At 43.4% G+C, this 26,570-nt stretch overlaps 11 non-coding genes across 11 annotated transcripts; all 11 read right to left on the bottom strand.

The window, feature by feature from the left end:
* Positions 1–149: 149 nt before the first annotated feature.
* trnav-aac (transfer RNA valine (anticodon AAC)) lies at positions 150–222 on the bottom strand. Its single transcript has one exon. It is a non-coding gene; the product is annotated as a tRNA-Val (tRNA).
* A 2,666-nt stretch (positions 223–2,888) lies between these two features.
* trnav-cac (transfer RNA valine (anticodon CAC)) lies at positions 2,889–2,961 on the bottom strand. The gene has a single exon. It is a non-coding gene; the product is annotated as a tRNA-Val (tRNA).
* A 2,676-nt stretch (positions 2,962–5,637) lies between these two features.
* Positions 5,638–5,710, bottom strand: trnav-cac (transfer RNA valine (anticodon CAC)). The gene has a single exon. It is a non-coding gene; the product is annotated as a tRNA-Val (tRNA).
* Positions 5,711–8,383: 2,673 nt separating this feature from the next.
* On the bottom strand, positions 8,384–8,456 carry trnav-cac (transfer RNA valine (anticodon CAC)). The gene has a single exon. It is a non-coding gene; the product is annotated as a tRNA-Val (tRNA).
* Positions 8,457–9,993: 1,537 nt separating this feature from the next.
* On the bottom strand, positions 9,994–10,066 carry trnav-aac (transfer RNA valine (anticodon AAC)). Its single transcript has one exon. It is a non-coding gene; the product is annotated as a tRNA-Val (tRNA).
* A 2,674-nt stretch (positions 10,067–12,740) lies between these two features.
* trnav-aac (transfer RNA valine (anticodon AAC)) lies at positions 12,741–12,813 on the bottom strand. Its single transcript has one exon. It is a non-coding gene; the product is annotated as a tRNA-Val (tRNA).
* A 2,675-nt stretch (positions 12,814–15,488) lies between these two features.
* Positions 15,489–15,561, bottom strand: trnav-aac (transfer RNA valine (anticodon AAC)). The gene has a single exon. It is a non-coding gene; the product is annotated as a tRNA-Val (tRNA).
* Positions 15,562–18,235: 2,674 nt separating this feature from the next.
* On the bottom strand, positions 18,236–18,308 carry trnav-cac (transfer RNA valine (anticodon CAC)). Its single transcript has one exon. It is a non-coding gene; the product is annotated as a tRNA-Val (tRNA).
* Positions 18,309–20,979: 2,671 nt separating this feature from the next.
* On the bottom strand, positions 20,980–21,052 carry trnav-cac (transfer RNA valine (anticodon CAC)). Its single transcript has one exon. It is a non-coding gene; the product is annotated as a tRNA-Val (tRNA).
* Positions 21,053–23,723: 2,671 nt separating this feature from the next.
* Positions 23,724–23,796, bottom strand: trnav-cac (transfer RNA valine (anticodon CAC)). The gene has a single exon. It is a non-coding gene; the product is annotated as a tRNA-Val (tRNA).
* A 2,673-nt stretch (positions 23,797–26,469) lies between these two features.
* trnav-cac (transfer RNA valine (anticodon CAC)) lies at positions 26,470–26,542 on the bottom strand. The gene has a single exon. It is a non-coding gene; the product is annotated as a tRNA-Val (tRNA).
* Positions 26,543–26,570: the final 28 nt, after the last annotated feature.

The following is a 26,570-nucleotide window of genomic DNA, read 5'->3' as shown; positions in this document are numbered from 1 at the left end:
GACACTGTGTAGAATTTGAGTGTGAACAGAACTGCAGAGAGAAATCAGCAAATGGAACAGCATCGTGAGACACTGCACTCTGTTAACATTGAACCACTAATATGAATGATTTAATTTTATCTTGTCATTAATTGAACATGTTTGCATAATATTTCCTCCCGGTTTCGAACCGGGGACCTTTCGCATGTTAGGCGAATGTGATAAACACTACACTACGGAAACGCTGTTGCAGTAACATTGTTGGGAACATAACCAGAGCTTTAACCTCAACAGCTGGACTACACTTCTGGAGCTTGTGTCACGAGAATCGAATAACGGTGCTATATTTAGCAAGGTTGTTCGTGTGGCAGGAATTGATCCCGTGTTTCTCTGCCTTTATACATAGGAACAGGAGTGGCCATTCCTCAGCAAGTGGTTAGAATCTGGAACACACTGCTCCAAAGGGCGGTGGAGTCAGACTCAATCTTATCTTTCAAAAGGGAGTTGTATAAGTATCCGACTGAAAAAAATTGCACAGCTGTGGGTAAATGACAGGGGAGTGAGACTTGTTGAGAGTTGGCATGGGCTCGACGGGCTGCAACCATTCCCTTATTCTTTGATTCTATAAGTTAGTGGCACATTTAATAGTGTGCATGTCAGCATAATATTGAAAGGGACATGGATTCAGTCGGCACAACGAGAGGCATCTGATTCAGAAGATTCGGGTGCACGTAAATTCGGGTTTAATGACTTTAAAAGCATCATTTTTGTTTTGTGAAGATTCGGTCAGAGAAATGTTTGGGAAAAGAATTTTTTGCTGAAAAGGGCTCAGCACTTCATCTTCTTTTTGGCTGTTAGGGCCACACTTCCTTTCGATGGTATTCTTCCAGAATGTATATTTTCTTTGCTGTTTCACAATAACCAGTCCCTTGCACTACAGTCTATCTCATTGTTTCCAACGTCCCATGTACATGTTACCAGCAAGGAACATTTTTAAACAGACTTCTAAAGCACAGTGTCCAAAATGGTTTATGGATTCAGAGGTAAAGTGCAGAGCACAGATAAGTTATTCAATTAACGATTCTCCTTCAGTTAACATTTCTTTAGTTGTGCAAATGAAGATCATCAGTCAATTAATGATGTTTGCCCATGAAGGCAGGATAACATTTAATGATTATGCATTTTCTAAGTAAAAGCCCATGTGATTCAGGGCGAAGTGGCAAATTGGATCCAAATTTGGCACAGAGGCAGGAAGCAAAGGGTAATGTTTGATGGGTGTTTTTGTGACTGGAAGGATGTTTCCAGTGGGGTTCCACAGTTTTCAGTGCCAGATCCATTGCTTTTTATGGTATTTATCAATGATCGAAACTTGAATATAGATGTTATGATTCCGAGATTTTCAGGTGTTATTAAAATAGGCAGTGTGGTTGATAATGAAGAAGAAAGCTGGAGACTCCAGGAAGATATCAATCAACTGATAAGGGGGTAGAGCAGTGGCAAATGGAATTTAATCCAGAGATGTGAGAGATCGCGCATTTGTGGAGGGCTAACAAGGAAAGGGAATACACATCAACTGGTATGACATTGAGAAGTGTAGAGGAACAAAGGTAACTGGGATTGCTTGTCCACAGAACCCTGAAGGTAGCTGGCCAGTTGGAAAAGTTGGTTAAGAAGTCATATGGAATGGTTGCATTTATTGGCAGAAGCAAGGAACAGAACAGCAAGTGGGTTATGCTAGAACTGTATAAAATTCTGATTAGGCCACACAGCCGTGCAGTTCTGGTCACCGAATTGAAGGAAGAACGTGAATACGCTGGAGAGGGTACAGAGGAGATTTACGTAGATGTTGCCGGGAGTGGAGCAACTTTGCTATGATGACAGATTGGATAGGATGGGATTGTTTTCCTTGGAACAGAGGAGGCTGATGGGCGACAGCATTGAGGTGTATAAAAATAAGAGGGGCCTAGATATTGTTGATTAAAAGGGTCTATTTCACAAAGTGGAGTGGTCAACAACCAGGCTGCATAATTTAAAAGTAATTAGTGTAAGTGTTAAAGGGGATTTGAAGTGAACATTCTGCATGCAGATCTTTGTGGGGTCTCAAACTCACTGCCTGAAAGTGTGGTGCAGGCAGAAAGCCTCACCACATTTAACAAGTTCTTAGATGTGCACATGAAATGCAATAAGGTGCAGGTGTGCACACCTCACATTGGGCATTCGTTGCCCGGTGCAGATACGATGGGATTAAATGACTCCTTCCATGCTGTAAGCCTCTATGATGATATAATTATCAGTTAGGATTACTTTCATGATGCAAAACGTGGCAATCAGATAATTAATGGTGTTTCCAGTGAAGAAGTGTTCGTGCAAGCTTGGGCTCGAACTCAGGAAGCTGAGATGAAGCATCTTATGAGGCTGCTGTTCGGTGTACGGGGAGCGTTGTCTCGAACGGTGGCATTTTGCAGCCCAGTGAAGGGTGGTAAACCACTGTTTGATGCTGCATTCTCCGCATTGCGCCGGCAGCGGCTGATTGGAGAGTGTCGGAGCGGAAGTGAGGGCTTGTCCCGCCCTCATTCACTCTGGAGCTGGGGAAGAGCGATTAGTCGATGGGTTTGTTTGTGGCTTTCATTTTCTGTTGTGAAGCGTGGCGGCGTGGCAGGATCCTTTAATAATCTCTCACAGCTGACCTGAATGCACGGAATGTGCAGCTTTGAGATATGGTTTCTCCAACGTCAGGGCTGGAAACGGGAGGGAGTGAGAGACACTGTGTCGAATTTGAGTTTGTGCAGAACTGCAGAGAGAAATCAGCAAATGGAACAGCATCGTGAGACACTGCAATCTGTTAATATTGAACCACTGATAGGAATGATTTAATTTTATCTAATCATTAATTGAACACGTTTGCATAATGTTTCCGCCCGGTTTCGAACCGGGGATCTTTCGCGTGTGAGGCGAACGTGATAACCACTACACTACGGAAACGCTGTGCCAGTAACATTGTTGGGAACATAACCAGAGCTTTAACCTCAACAGCTGGACTACGCTTCAGGAGCTTGTGTCACGAGAATAGAATGACGGTGCTATATTTAGCAAGGTTGTGAGTGAGGCAGGAATTGATCCCGTGTTTCTCTGCCTTTATACATAGGAACAGGAGTGGCCATTCCTCAGCAAGTGGTTAGAATCTGGAATACACTGCTCTAAAGGGCGGGAATGTCAGACTCAATCTTATCTTTCAAAACGGAGTTGGATCAATATCCGAATGAAAAAAAGTTGCACAGCTGTGGGTAAATGACAGGGGAGTGAGTCTTGTTCAGAGATGGCATGGGCTCGACGGGCTGCAACCATTCCCTTATTCTTTGATTCTATAAGTTAGTGGCACATTTAATAGTGTGCATGTCAGCAGAATATTGAAAGGGACATGGATTCAGTCGGCACAACGAGAGGCATCTGATTCAGAAGATTCGGGTGCACGGAAATTCGGGTTTAATGACTTTAAAAGCATAATTTTTGTTTTGTGAAGATTCGGTCAGAGAAATGTTTGGGAAAAGAAGTTTTTCCTGAGAAGGGCTCAGCACTTCATCTTCTTTTTGGCTGTTAGGGCCACACTTCTTTTCGATGTTATTTTTCCAGAATGCATATTTTCTTTGCTGTTTCACAATAAGCAGTCCCTTGCACTACAGTCTATCTCACTGTTTCCAACGTCTCATGTACATGTTACCAGCAATGAACATTTTGAAGCAGACTTCTAAAGCACAGTGTCCAAAATGGTTTATGGATTCAGAGGTAAAGTGCAGAGCACAGCTAAGTTATTCAATTAAGGACTCTCCTTCAGTTAACATTTCTTTAGTTGTGCAAATGAAGATCATCAGTCAATAAATGATGTTTTCCCATGAAGGCAGGATAACATTTAATGATGATGCATTTTCGAAGTAAAAGCCCATGTGATTCAGGGCGAAGTGGCAAATTGGATCCAAATTTGGCTCAGAGGCAGGAAGCAAAGGGTAATGTTTGATGGGTGTTTTTGTGACTGGAAGGATGTTTCCAGTGGGGTTCCACAGTTTTCAGTGCCAGATCCATTGCTTTTTATGCTATTTATCAATGAACTAAACTTGAATATAGGTGTTATGATTACGAAGTTTTCAGGTGTTATTAAAATAGGCAGTGTGATTGATAATGAAGAAGAAAGCTGGAGACTCCAGGAAGATATCAATCAACTGATCAGGGGGTAGAGCAGTGGCAAATGGAATTTAATCCAGAGATGTGAGAGATCGCGCATTTGTGGAGGGCTAACAAGGAAAGGGAATATACATCAACTGGTATGAAATTGAGAAGTGTAGAGGAACAAAGGTAACTGGGATTGCTTGTCCACAGATCCCTGAAGGTAGCTGGTCAGTTGGAAAAGTTGGTTAAGAAGTCATATGGAATGGTTGCATTTATTGGCAGAAGCAAGGAACAGAACAGCAAGTGGGTTTTGCTAGAACTGTATACAATTCTGGTTAGGCCACAGCTGGAGTACTGCGTGCAGTTCTAGTCACCGCATTGAAGGAAGGACGTGAATACGCTGGAGAGGGTACAGAGGAGATTTACGTAGATGTTGCCGGGAGTGGAGCAACTTTGCTCTGAGGACAGATTGGATCGGATGGGTTTGTTTTCCTTGGAACAGAGGAGGCTGATGGGCGACAGCATTAAGGTGTAAATAAAAAGGAGGGGCCTAGATATTGTTGATTAAAAGGGTCTATTTCACATAGTGGAGTGGTCAACAACCAGGCTGCATAATTTAAAAGAAATTAGTGTAAGGGTTAAAGGGGATTTGAAGTGAACATTCTGCATGCAGATGTTTGTGGGGGTCTCAAACTCACGGCCTGAAAGTGTGGTGCAGGCAGAAACCCTCACCACATTGAACAAGTTCTGAGATGTGCACATGAAATGCAATAAGGTGCAGGGGGACACACCTAAAACTGGGCATTTGTTGGCCGGTGCAGATACGATGGGCTTAAATGACTCCTTCCATGCTGTAAACCTCTATGATTATATAATTATCGGTAAGGATTACTTTCATGATGCAAAACGTGGCAATCAGATAATTAATGGTGTTTCCAGTGAAGAAGTGTTCGTGCAAGCTGGGGCTCGAAGTCAGGAAGCTGAGATGAAGCATCTTATGAGGCTGCTGTTCGGTGTACGGTGAGCGTTGTCTCGAACGGTGGCATTTTGCAGCCCAGTGAAGGGCGGTAAACCGCTGTTTGATGCTGCATTCTCCGCTTTCCGCCGGCAGCGGCTGATTGGAGAGTGTGGGAGCGGAAGTTTGGGCTTGTCCCGCCCTCACTCACTCTGGAGCTGGGGAAGAGCGATTATTCGATGGGTTTGTTTGTGGCTTTAATTTTCTGTTGTGAAGCGTGGTGGCGTGGCAGGATCCTTTAATAATCTCTCACAGCTGACCTGAATGCACGGAATGTGCAGCTTTGAGATATTGTTTCTCCAGCGTCAGGGCTGGAAACGGGAGGGAGTGAGAGACACTGTGTAGAATTTGAGTGTGAACAGAACTGTAGAGAGAAATCAGAAAATGGACCAGCATCGTGAGACACTGCACTCTGTTAATATTGAACCAATAATATGAATGATTTAATTTTATCTAATCATTAATTGAACACGTTTGCATAATGTTTCCGCCCGGTTTCGAACCGGGGATCTTTCGCGTGTGAGGCGATCGTGATAACCACTACACTACGGAAACGCTGTGCCAGCAACATTGTTGGGAACATAACCAGAGCTTTAACCTCAACAGCTGCACAACGCTTCTGGAGCTTGTGTCACGAGAATAGAATGACGGTGCTGTATTTAACAAGGTTGTGAGTGAGGCAGGAATTGATCCCGTGTTTCTCTGCCTTTATACATAGGAACAGGAGTGGCCATTCCTCAGCAAGTGGTTAGAATCTGGAATACACTGCTCTAAAGGGCGGTGGAGTCAAACTCAATCTTATCTTTCAAAACGGAGTTGGATAAGTATCCGAATGAAAAAAATTGCACAGCTGTGGGTAAATGACAGGGGAGTGAGACTTGTTGAGAGTTGGCATGGGCTCGACGGGCTGCAAACATTCCCTTATTCTTTGATTCTATAAGTTAGTGGCATATTTAATAGTGTGCATGTCAGCAGAATATTGAAAGGGACATGGATTCAGTCGGCACAACGAGAGGCATCTGATTCAGAAAATTCGGGTGCACGAAAATTCGGGTTTAATGACTTTAAAAGCATCATTTTTGTTTTGTGAAGATTCGGTCAGAGAAATGTTTGGGCAAAGATTTTTTTGCTGAAAAGGGCTCAGCACTTCATCTTCTTTTTGGCTGTTAGGGCCACACTTCTTTTCGATGGTATTCTTCCAGAATGTATATTTTCTTTGCTGTTTCACAATAACCAGTCCCTTGCACTACAGTCTATCTCACTGTTTCCAACGTCCCATGTACATGTTACCAGCAAGGAACATTTTGAAGCAGACTTCTAAAGAACACTGTCCAAAATGGTTTATGGATTCAGAGGTAAAGTGCAGAGCACAGATAAGTTATTCAATTAAGGACTCTCCTTCAGTTAACATTTCTTTAGTTGTGCAAATGAAGATCATCAGTCAATTAATGATGTTTTCCCATGAAGGCAGGATAACATTTAATGATTATGCATTTTCTAAGTAAAAGCCCATGTGATTCAGGGCGCAGTGGCAAATTGATCAAATTTGGCTCAGAGGCAGGAAGCAAACGGTAATGTTTGATGGGTGTTTTTGTGACTGGAAGGATGTTTCTAGTGGGGTTCCACAGTTTTCAGTGCCAGATCCATTGCTTTTTATGGTATTTATCAATGATCTAAACTTGAATATCGGTGTTATGATTACGAAGTTTTCAGGTGTTATTAAAATAGGCAGTGTGGTTGATAATGAAGAAGAAAGCTGGAGACTCCAGGAAGATATCAATCAACTGATAAGGGGGTAGAGCAGTGGCAAATGGAATTTAATCCAGAGATGTGAGAGATCGCGCATTTGTGGAGGGCTAACAAGGAAAGAGAATACACATCAACTGGTATGACATTGAGAAGTGTAGAGGAACAAAGGCAACTGGGATTGCTTGTCCACAGATCCCTGAAGGTAGCTGGCGAGTTGGAAAAGTTGGTTAAGAAGTCATATGGAATGGTTGCATTTATTGGCAGAAGCAAGGAACATAACAGCAAGTGGGTTATGCTAGAACTGTATAAAATTCTGGTTAGGCCACAGCTGGAGTACTGCGTGCAGTTCTGTTCACCGCATTGATGGAAGAACGTGAATACGCTGGAGAGGGTACAGAGGAGATTTACGTAGATGTTGCCGGGAGTGGAGCAACTATGCTATGAGGACAGATTGGATAGGATGGGTTTGTTTTCCTTGGAACAGAGGAGGCTGATGGGCGACAGCATTGAGGTGTATAAAAATAGGAGGGGCCTAGATATTGTTGATTAAAAGGGTCTATTTCACATGGTGGAGTGGTCAACAACCAGGCTGCATAATTTAAAAGTATTTAGTGTCAGGGTTAAAGGGGATTTGAAGTGAATATTCTGCATGCAGATATTTGTGGGGGTCTCAAACTCACTGCCTGAAAGTGTGGTGCAGGCAGAAACCCTCACCACATTTAACAAGTTCTTCGATGTGCACATGAAATGCAATAAGGTGCAGGGGTACACACCTAAAACTGGGCATTTGTTGGCCGGTGCAGATACGATGGGCTTAAATGACTCCTTCCATGCTGTAAACCTCTATGATTATATAAATATCGGTTAGGATTACTTTCATGATGCAAAACGTGGCAATCAGATAATTAATGGTGTTTCCAGTGAAGAAGTGTTCGTGCAAGCTGGGGCTCGAACTCAGGTAGCTGAGATGAAGCATCTTATGAGGCTGCTGTTCGGTGTCCGGGTAGCGTTGTCTCGAACGGTGGCATTTTGCAGCCCAGTGAAGGGCGGTAAACCGCTGTTTGATGCTGCATTCTCCGCTTTCCGCCGGCAGCGGCTGATTGGAGAGTGTGGGAGCGGAAGTTAGGGCTTGTCCCGCCCTCACTCACTCTGGAGCTGGGGAAGAGCGATTAGTCGATGGGTTTGTTTGTGGCTTTAATTTTCTGGTGTGAAGCGTGGTGGCGTGGCAGGATCCTTTAATAATCTCTCACAGCTGACCTGAATGCACGGAATGTGCAGCTTTGAGATATGGTTTCTCCAGCGTCAGGGCTGGAAACGGGAGGGAGTGAGAGACACTGTGTAGAATTTGAGTGTGAACAGAACTGTAGAGAGAAATCATCAAATGGAACAGCATCGTGAGACACTGCACTCTGTTAATATTGAACCACTAATATGAATGATTTAATTTTATCGAATCATTAATTGAACACTTTTGCATAATGTTTCCACCCGGTTTCGAACCGGGGACCTTTCGCGTGTGAGGCGAACGTGATAACCACTACACTACGGAAACGCTGCGGCAGTAACATTGTTGGGAACATAACCAGAGCTTTAACCTCAACAGCTGGACTACACTTCTGGAGCTTGTGTCACGAGAATAGAATAACGGTGCGATATTTAGCAAGGTTGTGAGTGTGGCAGGAATTGATCACGTGTTTCTCTGCCTTTATACATAGGAACAGGAGTGGCCATTCCTCAGCAAGTGGTTAGAATCTGGAATACACTGCTCTAAAGGGCGGTGGAGTCAGACTCAATCTTATCTTTTAAAACGGAGTTGGATAAGTATCCGAATGCAAAAAATTGCACAGCTGTGGGTAAATGACAGGGGAGTGAGACTTGTTGAAAGTTGGCATGGGCTCGACGGGCTGCAACCATTCCCTTATTCTTTGATTGTATACGTTAGTGGCACATTTAATAGTGTGCATGTCAGCAGAATATTGAAAGGGACATGGATTCAGTAGGCACAACGAGAGGCATCTGATTCAGAAGATTCGGTTGCACTAAAATTCGGGTTTAATGACTTTAAAAGCATCATTTTTGTTTTGTGAAGATTCGGTCAGAGAAATGTTTGGGAAAATAATTTTTTGCTGAAAAGGGCTCAGCACTTCATCTTCTTTTTGGCTGTTCGGGTCACACTTCTTTTGGATGGTATTCTTCCAGAATGTATATTTTCTTTGCTGTTTCACAATAATCAGTCCCTTGCACTACGGTCTATCTCACTGTTTCCAACTTCCCATGTACATGTTACCAGCAATGAACATTTTGAAGCAGGCAGAAACCCTCACCACATTTAACAAGTTCTGAGACGTGCACATGAAATGCAATAAGGTGCAGGGGTGCTCACCTAAAACTTGGCATTTGTTGGCCGGTGCAGATACGATGGGCTTAAATGACTCCTTCCATGCTGTAAACCTCTATGATTATATAATTATCGGTTAGGATTACTTTCATAATGCAAAACGTGGCAATCAGATAATTAATGGTGTTTCCAGTGAAGAAGTGTTCGTGCAAGCTGGGGCTCGAACTCAGGAAGCTGAGATGAAGCATCTTGTGAGGCTGCTGTTCGGAGCACGGGGAGCGTTGTCTCGAACGGTGGCATTTTGCAGCCCAGTGAAGGGCGGTAAACCGCTGTTTGATGCTGCATTCTCCGCTTTCCGCCGGCAGCGGCTGATTGGAGAGTGTGGGAGCGGAAGTTAGGGCTTGTCCCGCCCTCACTCACTCTGGAGCTGGGGAAGAGCGATTAGTCGATGGGTTTGTTTGTGGCTTTAATTTTCTGTTGTGAAGCGTGGTGGCGTGGCAGCATCCTTTAATAATCTCTCACAGCTGACCTGAATGCACGGAATGTGCAGCTTTGAGATATGGTTTCTCCAGCGTCAGGGCTGGAAACGGGAGGGAGTGAGAGACACTGTGTAGAATTTGAGTGTGAACAGAACTGCAGAGAGAAATCAGCAAATGGAACAGCATCGTGAGACACTGCACTCTGTTAATATTGAACCACTAATATGAATGATTTAATTTTATCTAATCATTAATTGAACACGTTTGCATAATGTTTCCGCCCGGTTTCGAACCGGGGACCTTTCGCGTGTTAGGCGAACGTGATAACCACTACACTACGGAAACGCTGTTGCATTAACATTGTTGGGAACATAACCAGAGCTTTAACCTCAACAGCTGGACTACACTTCTGGAGTTTGTGTCACGAGAATAGAATGACGGTGCTATATTTAGCAAGGTTGTGAGTGTGGCAGGAATTGATCCCGTGTTTATCTGCCTTTATACATAGGAACAGGAGTGGCCATTCCTCAGCAAGTGGTTAGAATCTGGAATACACTTCTCTAAAGGGCGGTGGAGTCAGACTCAATCTTATCTTTCAAAACAGAGTTGGATAAGTATCCGAATGAAAAAAATTGCACAGCTGTGGGTAAATGACAGGGGAGTGAGACTTGTTGAGAGTTGGCATGGGCTCGACGGGCTGCATCCATTCCCTTATTCTTTGATTCTATAAGTTAGTGGCACATTTAATAGTGTGCATGTCAGCAGAATATTGAAAGGGACATGGATTCAGTCGGCACAACGAGAGGCATCTGATTCAGAAGATTCCGGTGCATGTAAATTCGGGTTTAATGACTTTAAAAGCATCATTTTTCTTTTGTGAAGATTCGGTCAGAGAAATGTTTGAAAAAGAATTTTTTGCTGAAAAGGGCTCAGCACTTCATCTTCTTTTTGGCTGTTAGGGCCACACTTCTTTTCGATGGTATTCTTCCAGAATGTATATTTTCTTTGCTGTTTCACAATAACCAGTCCCTTGCACTGCAGTCTATCTCACTGTTTCCAACGTCTCATGTACATGTTACCAGCAATGAACATTTTGAAGCAGACTTCTAAAGCACAGTGTCCAAAATGGTTTATGGATTCAGAGGTAAAGTGCAGAGCACAGATAAGTTATTCAATTAAGGATTCTCCTTCAGATAACATTTCTTTAGTTGTGCAAATGAAGATCATCAGTCAATTAATGATGTTTTCCCATGAAGGCAGGATAACATTTTATGATTATGCATTTTCTAAGTAAAAGCCCATGTGATTCAGGGCGAAGTGGCAAATTGGATCCAAATTTGGCTCAGAGGCAGGAAGCAAAGGGTAATGTTTGATGGGTGTTTTTGTGACTGGAAGGATGTCTCCAGTGTGGTTCCACAGTTTTCAGTGCCAGATCCATTGCTTTTTATGGTATTTATCAATGATCTAAACTTGAATATAGGTGTTATGATTACGAAGTTTTCAGGTGTTATTAAAATAGGCAGTGTGGTTGATAATGAAGAAGAAAGCTGGAGACTCCAGGAAGATATCAATCAACTGATAAGGGGGTAGTGCAGTGGCAAATTGAATTTAAACCAGAGATGTGAGAGATCGCGCATTTGTGGAGGGCTAACAAGGAAAGGGAATACACATCAAATGGTATGACATTGAGAAGTGTAGAGGAACAAAGGTAACTGGGATTGCTTGTCCACAGATCCCTGAAGGTAGCTGGCCAGTTGGAAAAGTTGGTTAAGAAGTCATATGGAATGGTTGCATTTATTGGCAGAAGCAAGGAAGAGTACAGCAAGTGGGTTATGCTAGAACTGTATAAAATTCTGGTTAGGCCACAGCTGGAGTACTGCGTGCAGTTCTGTTTACCGCATTGATGGAAGAACGTGAATACGCTGGAGAGGGTACAGAGGAGATTAACGTAGATGTTGCCGGGAGTGGAGCAACTTTGCTATGAGGACAGATTGGATAGGATGGGTTTGTTTTCCTTGGAACAGAGGAGGCTGATGGGCGACAGCATTGAGGTGTATAAAAATAGGAGGGGCCTAGATATTGTTGATTAAAAGGGTCTATTTCACATAGTGGAGTGGTCAACAACCAGGCTGCATAATTTAAAAGTAATTAGTGTAAGGGTTAAAGGGGATTTGAAGTGTACATTCTGCATGCAGATGTTTGTGGGGGTCTCAAACTCACTGCCTGAAAGTGTGGTGCAGGCAGAAACCCTCACCACATTTAACCAGTTCGTAGATGTGCACATGAAATGCAATAAGGTGCAGGGGTACACACCTAAAACTGGGCATTTGTTGGCCGGTGCAGATACGATGGGCTTAAATGACTCCTTCCATGCTGTAAAGCTCTATGATTATATAATTATCGGTTAGGATTACTTTCATGATGCAAAACGTGGCAATCAGATAATTAATGGTGTTTCCAGTGAAGAAGTGTTCGTGCAAGCTGGGGCTCGAACTCAGGAAGCTGAGATCAAGCATCTTGTGAGGCTGTTGTTCGGAGCAGGTGGAGCGTTGTCCCGAACGGTGGCATTTTGAAGCCCAGTGAAGGGCGGTAAACCGCTGTTTGATGCTGAATTCTCCGCTTTCCGCCGGCAGCGGCTGATTGGAGAGTGTGGGAGCGGAAGTTAGGGCTTGTCCCGCCCTCACTCACTCTGGAGCTGGGGAAGAGCGATTAGTCGATGGGTTTGTTTGTGGCTTTAATTTTCTGTTGTGAAGCGTGTTGGCGTGGCAGGATCCTTTAATAATCTCTCACAGCTGACCTGAATGCACGGAATGTGCAGCTTTGAGATATGGTTTCTCCAGCGTCAGGGCTGGAAACGGGAGGGAGTGAGAGACACTGTGTAGAATTTGAGTGTGAACAGAACTGCAGAGAGAAATCAGCAAATGGAACAGCATCGTGAGACACTGCACTCTGTTAACATTGAACCACTAATATGAATGATTTAATTTTATCTTATTATGAATTGAACACGTTTGCATAATGTTTCCGCCCGGTTTCGAACCGGGGACCTTTCGCGTGTTAGGCGAACGCGATAACCAATACACTACGGAAACGCTGTGGCAGTAACATTGTTGGGAACATAACCAGAGCTTTAACCTCAACAGCTGGACGACACTTCTGGAGCTTGTGTCACGAGAATAGAATGACGGTGCTATATTTAGCAAGGTTGTCAGTGTGGCAGGAATTGATCCCGTGTTTCTCTGCCTTTATACATAGGAACAGGAGTGGCCATTCCTCAGCAAGTGGTTAGAATCTGGAATACACTTCTCTAAAGGGCGGTGGAGTCAGACTCAATCTTATCTTTCAAAACGGAGTTGGATAAGTATCCGAATGAAAAAAATTGCACAGCTGTGGGTAAATGACAGGGGAGTGAGACTTGTTGAGAGTTGGCATGGGCTCGACGGGCTGCATCCATTCCCTTATTCTTTGATTCTATAAGTTAGTGGCACATTTAATAGTGTGCATGTCAGCAGAATATTGAAAGGGACATGGATTCAGTCGGCACAACGAGAGGCATCTGATTCAGAAGATTCCGGTGCATGTAAATTCGGGTTTAATGACTTTAAAAGCATCATTTTTCTTTTGTGAAGATTCGGTCAGAGAAATGTTTGAAAAAGAATTTTTTGCTGAAAAGGGCTCAGCACTTCATCTTCTTTTTGGCTGTTAGGGCCACACTTCTTTTCGATGGTATTCTTCCAGAATGTATATTTTCTTTGCTGTTTCACAATAACCAGTCCCTTGCACTGCAGTCTATCTCACTGTTTCCAACCTCTCATGTACATGTTACCAGCAATGAACATTTTGAAGCAGACTTCTAAAGCACAGTGTCCAAAATGGTTTATGGATTCAGAGGTAAAGTGCAGAGCACAGATAAGTTATTCAATTAAGGATTCTCCTTCAGATAACATTTCTTTAGTTGTGCAAATGAAGATCATCAGTCAATTAATGATGTTTTCCCATGAAGGCAGGATAACATTTAATGATTATGCATTTTCTAAGTAAAAGCCCATGTGATTCAGGGCGAAGTGGCAAATTGGATCCAAATTTGGCTCAGAGGCAGGAAGCAAAGGGTAATGTTTGATGGGTGTTTTTGTGACTGGAAGGATGTTTCCAGTGTGGTTCCACAGTTTTCAGTGCCAGATCCATTGCTTTTTATGGTATTTATCAATGATCTAAACTTGAATATAGGTGTTATGATTACGAAGTTTTCAGGTGTTATTAAAATAGGCAGTGTGGTTGATAATGAAGAAGAAAGCTGGAGACTCCAGGAAGACATCAATCAACTGATAAGGGGGTAGTGCAGTGGCAAATTGAATTTAAACCAGAGATGTGAGAGATCGCGCATTTGTGGAGGGCTAACAAGGAAAGGGAATACACATCAACTGGTATGACATTGAGAAGTGTAGAGGAATAAAAGGTAACTGGGATTGCTTGTCCACAGATCCCTGAAGGTAGCTGGCCAGTTGGAAAAGTTGGTTAAGAAGTCATATGGAATGGTTGCATTTATTGGCAGAAGCAAGGAAGAGTACAGCAAGTGGGTTATGCTAGAACTGTATAAAATTCTGGTTAGGCCACAGCTGGAGTACTGCGTGCAGTTCTGTTTACCGCATTGATGGAAGAACGTGAATACGCTGGAGAGGGTACAGAGGAGATTTACGTAGATGTTGCCGGGAGTGGAGCAACTTTGCTATGAGGACAGATTGGATAGGATGGGTTTGTTTTCCTTGGAACAGAGGAGGCTGATGGGCGACAGCATTGAGGTGTATAAAAATAGGAGGGGCCTAGATATTGTTGATTAAAAGGGTCTATTTCACATAGTGGAGTGGTCAACAACCAGGCTGCATAATTTAAAAGTAATTAGTGTAAGGGTTAAAGGGGATTTGAAGTGAACATTCTGCATGCAGATGTTTGTGGGGGTCTCAAACTCACTGCCTGAAAGTGTGGTGCAGGCAGAAACCCTCACCACATTTAACCAGTTCTTAGATGTGCACAAGAAATGCAATAAGGTGCAGGGGTACACACCTAAAACTGGGCATTTGTTGGCCGGTGCAGATACGATGGGCTTAAATGACTCCTTCCATGCTGTAAACCTCTATGATTATATAATTATCGGTTAGGATTACTTTCATGATGCAAGACGTGGCAATCAGATAATTAATGGTGTTTCCAGTGAAGAAGTGTTCGTGCAAGCTGGGGCTCGAACTCAGGAAGCTGAGATCAAGCATCTTGTGAGGCTGTTGTTCGGAGCAGGTGGAGCATTGTCTCGAACGGTGGCATTTTGAAGCCCAGTGAAGGGCGGTAAACCGCTGTTTGATGCTGCATTCTCCGCTTTCCGCCGGCAGCGGCTGATTGGAGAGTGTGGGAGCGGAAGTTAGGGCTTGTCCCGCCCTCACTCACTCTGGAGCTGGGGAAGAGCGATTAGTCGATGGGTTTGTTTGTGGCTTTAATTTTCTGTTGTGAAGCGTGGTGGCGTGGCAGCATCCTTTAATAATCTCTCACAGCTGACCTGAATGCACGGAATGTGCAGCTTTGAGATATGGTTTCTCCAGCGTCAGGGCTGGAAACGGGAGGGAGTGAGAGACACTGTGTAGAATTTGAGTGTGAACAGAACTGCAGAGAGAAATCAGCAAATGGAACAGCATCGTGAGACACTGCACTCTGTTAACATTGAACCACTAATATGAATGATTCAATTTTATCTTATCATGAATTGAACACGTTTGCATAATGTTTCCGCCCGGTTTCGAACCGGGGACCTTTCGCGTGTTAGGCGAACGTGATAACCACTACACTACGGAAACGCTGTGGCAGTAACATTGTTGGGAACATAACCAGAGCTTTAACCTCAACAGCTGGACTACACTTCTGGAGCTTGTGTCACGAGAATAGAATAACGGTGCGATATTTAGCAAGGTTGTGAGTGTGGCAGGAATTGATCCCGTGTTTATCTGCCTTTATACATAGGAACAGGAGTGGCCATTCCTCAGCAAGTGGTTAGAATCTGGAATACACTTCTCTAAAGGGTGGTGGAGTCAGACTCAATCTTATCTTTCAAAACGGAGTTGGATAAGTATCCGAATGAAAAAAATTGCACAGCTGTGGGTAAATGACAGGGGAGTGAGACTTGTTGAGAGTTGGCATGGGCTCGACGGGCTGCATCCATTCCCTTATGCTTTGATTCTATAAGTTAGTGGCACATTTAATAGTGTGCATGTCAGCAGAATATTGAAAGGGACATGGATTCAGTTGGCACAACGAGAGGCATCTGATTCAGAAGATTCCGGTGCATGAAAATTCGGGTTTAATGACTTTAAAAGCATCATTTTTCTTTTGTGAAGATTCGGTCAGAGAAATGTTTCAAAAAGAATTTTTTGCTGAAAAGGGCTCAGCACTTCATCTTCTTTTTGGCTGTTAGGGCCACACTTCTTTTCGATGGTATTCTTCCAGAATGTATATTTTCTTTGCTGTTTCACAATAACCAGTCCCTTGCACTGCAGTCTATCTCACTGTTTCCAACGTCTCATATACATGTTACCAGCAATGAACATTTTGAAGCAGACTTCTAAAGCACAGTGTCCAAAATGGTTTATGGATTCAGAGGTAAAGTGCAGAGCACAGATAAGTTATTCAATTAAGGATTCTCCTTCAGTTAACATTTCTTTAGTTGTGCAAATGAAGATCATAAGTCAATTAATGATGTTTTCCCATGAAGGCAGGATAACATTTAATGATTATGCATTTTCTAAGTAAAAGCCCATGTGATTCAAGGCGAAGTGGCAAATTGGATCCAAATTTGGCTCAGAGGCAGGAAGCAAAGGGTAATGTTTGATGGGTGTTTTTGTGACTGGAAGGATGTTTCCAGTGGGGTTCCACAGTTTTCAGTGCCAGATCCATTGCTTCTTATGGTATTTATTAATGATCTAAACTTGAATATAGGTGTTATGATTACGAAGTTTTCAGGTGTTATTAAAATAGGCAGTGTGGTTGATAATGAAGAAGATAGCTGGAGACTCCAGGAAGATATCAATCAACTGATAAGGGGGTAGAGCAGTGGCAAATTGAATTTAATCCAGAGATGTGAGAGATCGCGCATTTGTGGAGGGCTAACAAGGAAAGGGAATTCACATCAACTGGTATGACATTGAGAAGTGTAGAGGAACAAAGGTAACTGGGATTGCTTGTCCACAGATCCCTGAAAGTAGCTGACCAGTTGGAAAAGTTGATTAAGAAGTCATATGGAATGATTGAATTTATTGGCAGAAGCAAGGAACAGAACAGCAAGTGGGTTGTGCTAGAACTGTATAAAATTCTGGTTAGGCCACAGCTGGAGTACTGCGTGCAGTTCTGGTCACCGCATTGAAGGAAGAACGTGAATACGCTGGAGAGGGTACAGAGGAGATTTACGTAGATGTTGCCGGGAGTGGAGCAACATTGCTATGAGGACAGATTGGATAGGATGGGTTTGTTTTCCTTGGAACAGAGGAGGCTGATGGGCGACCGCATTGAGGTGTATAAAAATAGGAGAGGCCTAGATATTGTTGATTAAAAGGGTCTATTTCACATAGTGGAGTGGTCAACAACCAGGCTGCATAATTTAAAAGTAATTAGTGTAAGGGTTAAAGGGGATTTGAAGTGAACATTCTGCATGCAGATGTTTGTGGGGGTTTCAAACTCACTGCCTGAAAGTGTGGTGCAGGCAGAAACCCTCACCACATTTAACAAGTTCTTAGATGTGCACATGAAATGCAATAAGGTGCAGGGGGACACACCTAAAACTGGGCATTTGTTGGCCGGTGCAGATACGTTGGGCGTAAATGACTCCTTCCATGCTGTAAACCTCTATGATTATATAATTATCGGTTAGGATTACTCTCATGATGCAAAACGTGGGAATCAGATAATTAATGCTGTTTCCAGTGAAGAAGTGTTCGTGCAAGCTGGGGCTCGAACTCAGGAAGCTGAGATGAAGCATCTTATGAGGCTGCTGTTCGGAGCACGGGGAGCGTTGTCTGGAACGGTGGCATTTTGCAGCCCAGTGAAGGGCGGTAAACCGCTGTTTGATGCTGCATTCTCCGCTTTTCGCCGGCAGCGGCTGATTGGAGAGTGTGGGAGCGGAAGTTAGGGCTTGTCCCGCCCTCACTCATTCTGGAGCTGGGGAAGAGCGATTAGTCGATGGGTTTGTTTGTGGCTTTAATTTTCTGTTGTGAAGCTTGGTGGCGTGGCAGGATCCTTTAATAAAAGCTGACAGCTGACCTGAATGCACGGAATGTGCAGCTTTGAGATATGGTTTCTCCAGCGTCAGGGCTGGAAACGGGAGGGAGTGGGAGACACTGTGCAGAATTTGAGTGTGTACAGAACTGCAGAGAGAAATCAGCAAATGGAACAGCATCGTGAGACACTGCACTCTGTTATAATTGTACCACTAATATGAATGATTTAATTTTATCTAATCATAAATTGAACACCTTTGCATAATGTTTCCGCCCGGTTTCGAACCAGGGACCTTTCGCGTGTGAGGCGAACGTGATAACCACTACACTACGGAAACGCTGTGGCAGTAGCATTGTTGGGAACATAACCAGAGCTTTAACCTCAACAGCTGGACTACACTTATGGAGCTTGTGTCACGAGAATAGAATGACGGTGCTGTATTTAGCAAGGTTGTGAGTGTGGCAGGAATTGATCCCGTGTTTCTCTTCCTTTATACATCGAAACAGGAGTGGCCATTCCTCAGCAAGTGGTTAAAATCTGGAATACACTGCTCTAAAGGGCGGTGGAGTCAGACTCATTCTTATCTTTCAAAACGAGTTGGATAAATATCCGAATGAAAAAAATTGCACAGCTGTGTGTAAATGACAGGGGAGTGAGACTTGTTGAGAGTTGGCATGGGCTCGACGGGCTGCAACCATTCCCTTATTCTTTGATTGTATAAGTTAGTGGCACATTTAATAGTGTGCATGTCAGCAGAATATTGAAAGGGACATGGATTCAGTCGGCACAACGAGAGGCATCTGATTCAGAAGGTTTGGGTGCACGAAAATTCGGGTTTAATGACTTTAAAAGCATCATTTTTGTTTTGTGAAGATTCGGTCAGAAAAATGTTTGGGAAAAGAATTTTTTGCTGAAAAGGGCTCAGCACTTCATCTTCTTTTTGGCTGTTAGGGTCACACTTCTTTTCGATGGTATTCTTCCAGAATGTATATTTTCTTTGCTGTTTCACAATAACCAGTCCCTTGCACTACAGTCTATCTCACTGTTTCCAACGTCCCATGTACATGTTACCAGCAAGGAACATTTTGAAGCAGACTTCTAAAGCACACTGTCCAATATGGTTTATGGATTCAGAGGTAAAGTGCAGAGCACAGATAAGTTATTCAATTAAGGACTCTCCTTCAGTTAACATTTCTTTAGTTGTGCAAATGAAGATCATCAGTCAATTAATGATGTTTTCCCATGAAGGCAGGATAACATTCAATGATTATGCATTTTCTAAGTAAATGCCCATGTGATTCAGGGCGAAGTGGCATATTGGATCCAAATTTGGCTCAGAGGCAGTAAGCAAAGGGTAATGTTTGATGGGTGTTTTTGTGACTGGAAGGATGATTCCAGTGGGGTTCCGCAGTTTTCAGTGCCAGATCCATTGCTTTTTATGGTATTTATCAATGATCTAAACTTGAATATAGGTGTTATGATTACGAAGTTTTCAGGTGTTATTAAAATAGGCAGTGGGTTGATAATGAAGAAGAAAGCTGGAGACTCCAGGAAGATATCAATCAACTGATAAGGGGGTAGAGCAGTGGCAAATGGAATTTAATCCAGAGATGTGAGAGATCGCGCATTTGTGGAGGGCTAACAAGGAAAGGGAATACACATCAACTGGTATGACATTGAGAAGTGTAGAGGATAAAGGTAACTGGGATTGCTTGTCCACAGATCCCCGAAGGTAGCTGGCCAGTTGGAAAAGTTGGTTAAGAAGTCATATGGAATGGTTGCATTTATTGGCAGAAGCAAGGAACAGAACAGCAAGTGGTTTATGCTAGAACTGTATAAAATTCTGGTTAGGCCAAAGCTGGAGGACTGCGTGCAGTTCTAGTCACCGCATTGAAGGAAGGACGTGAATACGCTGGAGAGGGAACAGAGGAGCTTTACGTAGTTGTTGCCAGCAGTGGAGCAACTTTGCTATGAGGACAGATTGGATAGGATGGGTTTGTTTTCCTTGGAACAGAGGAGGCTGATGGGCGACAGTATTGAGGTGTATAAAAATAGGAGGGGCCTAGATATTGTTGTTTAAAAGGGTCTATTTCACATAGCGGAGTGGTCAACAACCAGGCTGCATAATTTAAATTAATTAGTGTAAGGGTTAAAGGGGATTTGAAGTGAACATTCTGCTTGCAGATGTTTGTGGGGGTCTCAAACTCACTGCCTGAAAGTGTGGTGCAGGCAGAAACCCTCACCACATTTAACAAGTTCTTAGATGTGCACATGAAATGCAATAAGGTGCAGGGGGACACACCTAAAACTGGGCATTTGTTGGCCGGTGCAGATACGATGGGTTTAAATGACTCCTTCCATGCTGTAAACCTCTATGATTATATAATTATCGGTTAGGATTACTTTCATGATGCAAAACGTGGCAATCAGATAATTAATGGTGTTTCCAGTGAAGAAGTGTTCGTGCAAGCTGGGGTTCGAACTCAGGAAGCTAAGATGAATCATCTTATGAGGCTGCTGTTCGGTGTAGGGGGAGCGTTGTCTCGAACGGTGGCATTTTGCAGCCCAGTGAAGGGCGGTAAACCGCTGTTTGATGCTGCATTCTCCGCTTTCCGCCGGCAGCGGCTGATTGGAGAGTGTGGGAGCGGAAGTTAGGGCTTGTCCCGCCCTCACTCATTCTGGAGCTGTGGAAGAGCGATTAGTCGATGGGTTTGTTTGTGGCTTTAATTTTCTGTTGTGAAGCTTGGTGGCGTGACAGGATCCTTTAATAAAAGCTCACAGCTGACCAGAATGCACGGAATGTGCAGCTTTGAGATATGGTTTCTCCAGCGTCAGGGATGGAAACGGGAGGGAGTGAGAGACACTGTGAAGAATTTGAGTGTGAACAGAACTGCAGAGAGAAATCAGCAAATGGACCAGCATCGTGAGACTCTGCACTCTGTTAATATTGAACCACGAATATGAATGATTTAATTTTAGCTAATCATTAATTGAACACGTTTGCATAATGTTTCCGCCCGGTTTGGAACTGGGGACCTTTCGCGTGTGAGGCGAACGTGATAACCACTACACTACGGAAATGCTTTGGCAGCAGCATTGTTGGGAACATAACCAGAGCTTTAACCTCAACAGCTGGACTACACTTATGGAGCTTGTGTCACGAGAATAGAATGACGGTGCGAAATTTAGCAAGGTTGTGAGTGTGGCAGGAATTGATCCCGTGTTTCTCTGCCTTTATACAGAGGAACAGGAGTGGCCATTCCTCAGCAAGTGGTTAAAATCTGGAATACACTGCTCTAAAGGGCGGTGGAGTCAGACTCATTCTTATCTTTCAAAACGAGTTGGATAAATATCCGAATGAAAAAAATTGCACAGCTGTGTGTAAATGACAGGGGAGTGAGACTTGTTGAGAGTTGGCATGGGCTCGACGGGCTGCAACCATTCCCTTATTCTTTGATTGTATAAGTTAGTGGCACATTTAATAGTGTGCATGTCAGCAGAATATTGAAAGGGACATGGATTCAGTCGGCACAACGAGAGGCATCTGATTCAGAAGGTTTGGGTGCACGAAAATTCGGGTTTAATGACTTTAAAAGCATCATTTTTGTTTTGTGAAGATTCGGTCAGAAAAATGTTTGGGAAAAGAATTTTTTGCTGAAAAGGGCTCAGAACTTCATCTTCTTTTTGGCTGTTAGGGTCACACTTCTTTTCGATGGTATTCTTCCAGAATGTATATTTTCTTTGCTGTTTCACAATAACCAGTCCCTTGCACTACAGTCTATCTCACTGTTTCCAACGTCCCATGTACATGTTACCAGCAAGGAACATTTTGAAGCAGACTTCTAAAGCACACTGTCCAATATGGTTTATGGATTCAGAGGTAAAGTGCAGAGCACAGATAAGTTATTCAATTAAGGACTCTCCTTCAGTTAACATTTCTTTAGTTGTGCAAATGAAGATCATCAGTCAATTAATGAAGTTTTCCCATGAAGGCAGGATAACATTCAATGATTATGCATTTTCTAAGTAAATGCCCATGTGATTCAGGGCGAAGTGGCATATTGGATCCAAATTTGGCTCAGAGGCAGTAAGCAAAGGGTAATGTTTGATGGGTGTTTTTGTGACTGGAAGGATGATTCCAGTGGGGTTCCGCAGTTTTCAGTGCCAGTTCCATTGCTTTTTATGGTATTTATCAATGATCTAAACTTGAATATAGGTGTTATGATTACGAAGTTTTCAGGTGTTATTAAAATAGGCAGTGGGTTGATAATGAAGAAGAAAGCTGGAGACTCCAGGAAGATATCAATCAACTGATAAGGGGGTAGAGCAGTGGCAAATGGAATTTAATCCAGAGATGTGAGAGATCGCGCATTTGTGGAGGGCTAACAAGGAAAGGGAATACACATCAACTGGTATGACATTGAGAAGTGTAGAGGATAAAGGTAACTGGGATTGCTTGTCCACAGATCCCCGAAGGTAGCTGGCCAGTTGGAAAAGTTGGTTAAGAAGTCATATGGAATGGTTGCATTTATTGGCAGAAGCAAGGAACAGAACAGCAAGTGGTTTATGCTAGAACTGTATAAAATTCTGGTTAGGCCAAAGCTGGAGGACTGCGTGCAGTTCTAGTCACCGCATTGAAGGAAGGACGTGAATACGCTGGAGAGGGTACAGAGGAGCTTTACGTAGTTGTTGCCAGCAGTGGAGCAACTTTGCTATGAGGACAGATTGGATAGGATGGGTTTGTTTTCCTTGGAACAGAGGAGGCTGATGGGCGACAGTATTGAGGTGTATAAAAATAGGAGGGGCCTAGATATTGTTGTTTAAAAGGGTCTATTTCACATAGCGGAGTGGTCAACAACCAGGCTGCATAATTTAAATTAATTAGTGTAAGGGTTAAAGGGGATTTGAAGTGAACATTCTGCTTGCAGATGTTTGTGGGGGTCTCAAACTCACTGCCTGAAAGTGTGGTGCAGGCAGAAACCCTCACCACATTTAACAAGTTCTTAGATGTGCACATGAAATGCAATAAGGTGCAGGGGGACACACCTAAAACTGGGCATTTGTTGGCCGGTGCAGATACGATGGGTTTAAATGACTCCTTCCATGCTGTAAACCTCTATGATTATATAATTATCGGTTAGGATTACTTTCATGATGCAAAACGTGGCAATCAGATAATTAATGGTGTTTCCAGTGAAGAAGTGTTCGTGCAAGCTGGGGCTCGAACTCAGGAAGCTGAGATGAAGCATCTTATGAGGCTGCTGTTCGGTGTACGGGGAGCGTTGTCTCGAACGGTGGCATTTTGCAGCCCAGTGAAGGGCGGTAAACCGCTGTTTGATGCTGCATTCTCCGCTTTCCGCCGGCAGCGGCTGATTGGAGAGTGTGGGAGCGGAAGTTAGGGCTTGTCCCGCCCTCACTCATTCTGGAGCTGTGGAAGAGCGATTAGTCGATGGGTTTGTTTGTGGCTTTAATTTTCTGTTGTGAAGCTTGGTGGCGTGACAGGATCCTTTAATAAAAGCTCACAGCTGACCAGAATGCACGGAATGTGCAGCTTTGAGATATGGTTTCTCCAGCGTCAGGGATGGAAACGGGAGGGAGTGAGAGACACTGTGAAGAATTTGAGTGTGAACAGAACTGCAGAGAGAAATCAGCAAATGGACCAGCATCGTGAGACTCTGCACTCTGTTAATATTGAACCACGAATATGAATGATTTAATTTTAGCTAATCATTAATTGAACACGTTTGCATAATGTTTCCGCCCGGTTTGGAACTGGGGACCTTTCGCGTGTGAGGCGAACGTGATAACCACTACACTACGGAAATGCTTTGGCAGCAGCATTGTTGGGAACATAACCAGAGCTTTAACCTCAACAGCTGGACTACACTTATGGAGCTTGTGTCACGAGAATAGAATGACGGTGCGAAATTTAGCAAGGTTGTGAGTGTGGCAGGAATTGATCCCGTGTTTCTCTGCCTTTATACAGAGGAACAGGAGTGGCCATTCCTCAGCAAGTGGTTAAAATCTGGAATACACTGCTCTAAAGGGCGGTGGAGTCAGACTCATTCTTATCTTTCAAAACGAGTTGGATAATTATCCGAATGAAAAAAATTGCACAGCTGTGTGTAAATGACAGGGGAGTGAGACTTGTTGAGAGTTGGCATGGGCTCGACGGGCTGCAACCATTCCCTTATTCTTTGATTGTATAAGTTAGTGGCACATTTAATAGTGTGCATGTCAGCAGAATATCGAAAGGGACATGGATTCAGTCGGCACAACGAGAGGCATCTGATTCAGAAGATTTGGGTGCACGAAAATTCGGGTTTAATGACTTTAAAAGCATCATTTTTGTTTTGTGAAGATTCGGTCAGAAAAATGCTTGGGAAAAGAATTTTTTGCTGAAAAGGGCTCAGCACTTCATCTTCTTTTTGGCTGTTAGGGTCACACTTCTTTTCGATGGTATTCTTCCAGAATGTATATTTTCTTTGCTGTTTCACAATAACCAGTCCCTTGCACTACAGTCTATCTCACTGTTTCCAACGTCCCATGTACATGTTACCTGCAAGGAACATTTTGAAGCAGACTTCTAAAGCACACTGTCCAAAATGGTTTAGGGATTCAGAGGTAAAGTGCAGAGCACAGATAAGTTATTCAATTAAGGACTCTCCTTCAGTTAACATTTCTTTAGTTGTGCAAATGAAGATCATCAGTCAATTAATGATGTTTTCCCATGAAGGCAGGATAACATTTAATGATTATGCATTTTCTAAGTAAATGCCCATGTGATTCAGGGCGAAGTGGCATATTGGATCCAAATTTGGCTCAGAGGCAGTAAGCAAAGGGTAATGTTTGATGGGTGTTTTTGTGACTGGAAGGATGATTCCAGTGGGGTTCTGCAGTTTTCAGTGCCAGATCCATTGCTTTTTATGGTATTTATCAATGATCTAAACTTGAATATAGGTGTTATGATTACGAAGTTTTCAGGTGTTATTAAAATAGGCAGTGGGTTGATAATGAAGAAGAAAGCTGGAGACTCCAGGAAGATATCAATCAACAGATAAGGGGGTAGAGCAGTGGCAAATGGAATTTAATCCAGAGATGTTAGTGATAGCGCATTTGTGGAGGGCTAACAAGGAAAGGGAATACACATCAACTGGTATGACATTGAGAAGTATAGAGTAACAAAGGTAACTGGGATTGCTTGTCCACAGATCCCTGAAGGTAGCTGGCCAGTTGGAAAAGTTGGTTAAGAAGTCATATGGAATGGTTGCATTTATTGGCAGAAGCAAGGAAGAGAACAGCAAGTGGGTTATGCTAGAACTGTATAAAATTCTGGTTAGGCCACAGCTGGAGTACTGCGTGCAGTTCTGTTCACCGCATTGATGGAAGAACGTGAATACGCTGGAGAGGGTACAGAGGAGATTTACGTAGATGTTGCCGGGAGTGGAGCAACTTTGCTATGAGGACAGATTGGATAGGATGGGTTTGTTTTCCTTGGAACAGAGGAGGCTGATGGGCGACAGCATTGAGGTGTATAAAAATAGGAGGGGCCTAGATATTGTTGATTAAAAGGGTCTATTTCACATAGTGGAGTGGTCAACAACCAGGCTGCATAATTTAAAAGTAATTAGTGTAAGGGTTAAAGGGGATTTGAAGTGAACATTCTGCATGCAGATGTTTGTGGGGGTCTCAAACTCACTGCCTGAAAGTGTGGTGCAGGCAGAAACCCTCACCACATTTAACCAGTTCTTAGATGTGCACATGAAATGCAATAAGGTGCAGGGGTACACATCTAAAACTGGGCATTTGTTGGCCGGTGCAGATACGATGGGCGTAAATGACTCCTTCCATGCTGTAAACCTCTATGATGAAATAATTATCGGTTAGGATTACTTTCATGATGCAAAACGTGGCAATCAGATAATTAATGCTGTTTCCAGTGAAGAAGTGTTCGTGCAATCTGGGGCTCGAACTCAGGAAGCTGAGATGAAGCATCTTATGAGGCTGCTGTTCGGAGCACGGGGAGCGTTGTCTGGAACGGTGGCATTTTGCAGCCCAGTGAAGGGCGGTAAACCGCTGTTTGATGCTGCATTCTCCGCTTTCCGCCGGCAGCGGCTGATTGGAGAGTGTGGGAGCAGAAGTTTTGGCTTGTCCCGCCCTCACTCACTCTGGAGCTGGGGAAGAGCGATTATTCGATGGGTTAGTTTGTGGCTTTAATTTTCTGTTGTGAAGCGTGGTGGCGTGGCAGGATCCTTTAATAATCTATCACAGCTGACCTGAATGCACGGAATGTGCAGCTTTGAGATATGGTTTCTCCAGCGTCAGGGCTGGAAACGGGAGGGAGTGAGAGACACTGTGTAGAATTTGAGTGTGAACAGAACTGCAGAGAGAAATCAGCAAATGGAACAGCATCGTGAGACACTGTACTCTGTTAATATTGAACCACTAATATGAATGATTTAATTTTATACAATCATTAATTGAACACGGTTGCATAATGTTTCCGCCCGGTTTCGAACCGTGGACCTTTCGCGTGTGAGGCAAACGTGACAACCACTACACTACGGAAACGCTGTGGCAATAACATTGTTGGGAACAT

This window comes from Pristiophorus japonicus, chromosome 3, assembly GCF_044704955.1.
Source record: "Pristiophorus japonicus isolate sPriJap1 chromosome 3, sPriJap1.hap1, whole genome shotgun sequence".
Lineage (NCBI taxonomy): Eukaryota > Metazoa > Chordata > Chondrichthyes > Pristiophoridae > Pristiophorus > Pristiophorus japonicus.
The sequence above is the reverse complement of the archived record's forward strand: the minus strand, read 5'-3'. Positions and strand labels throughout refer to the sequence as shown.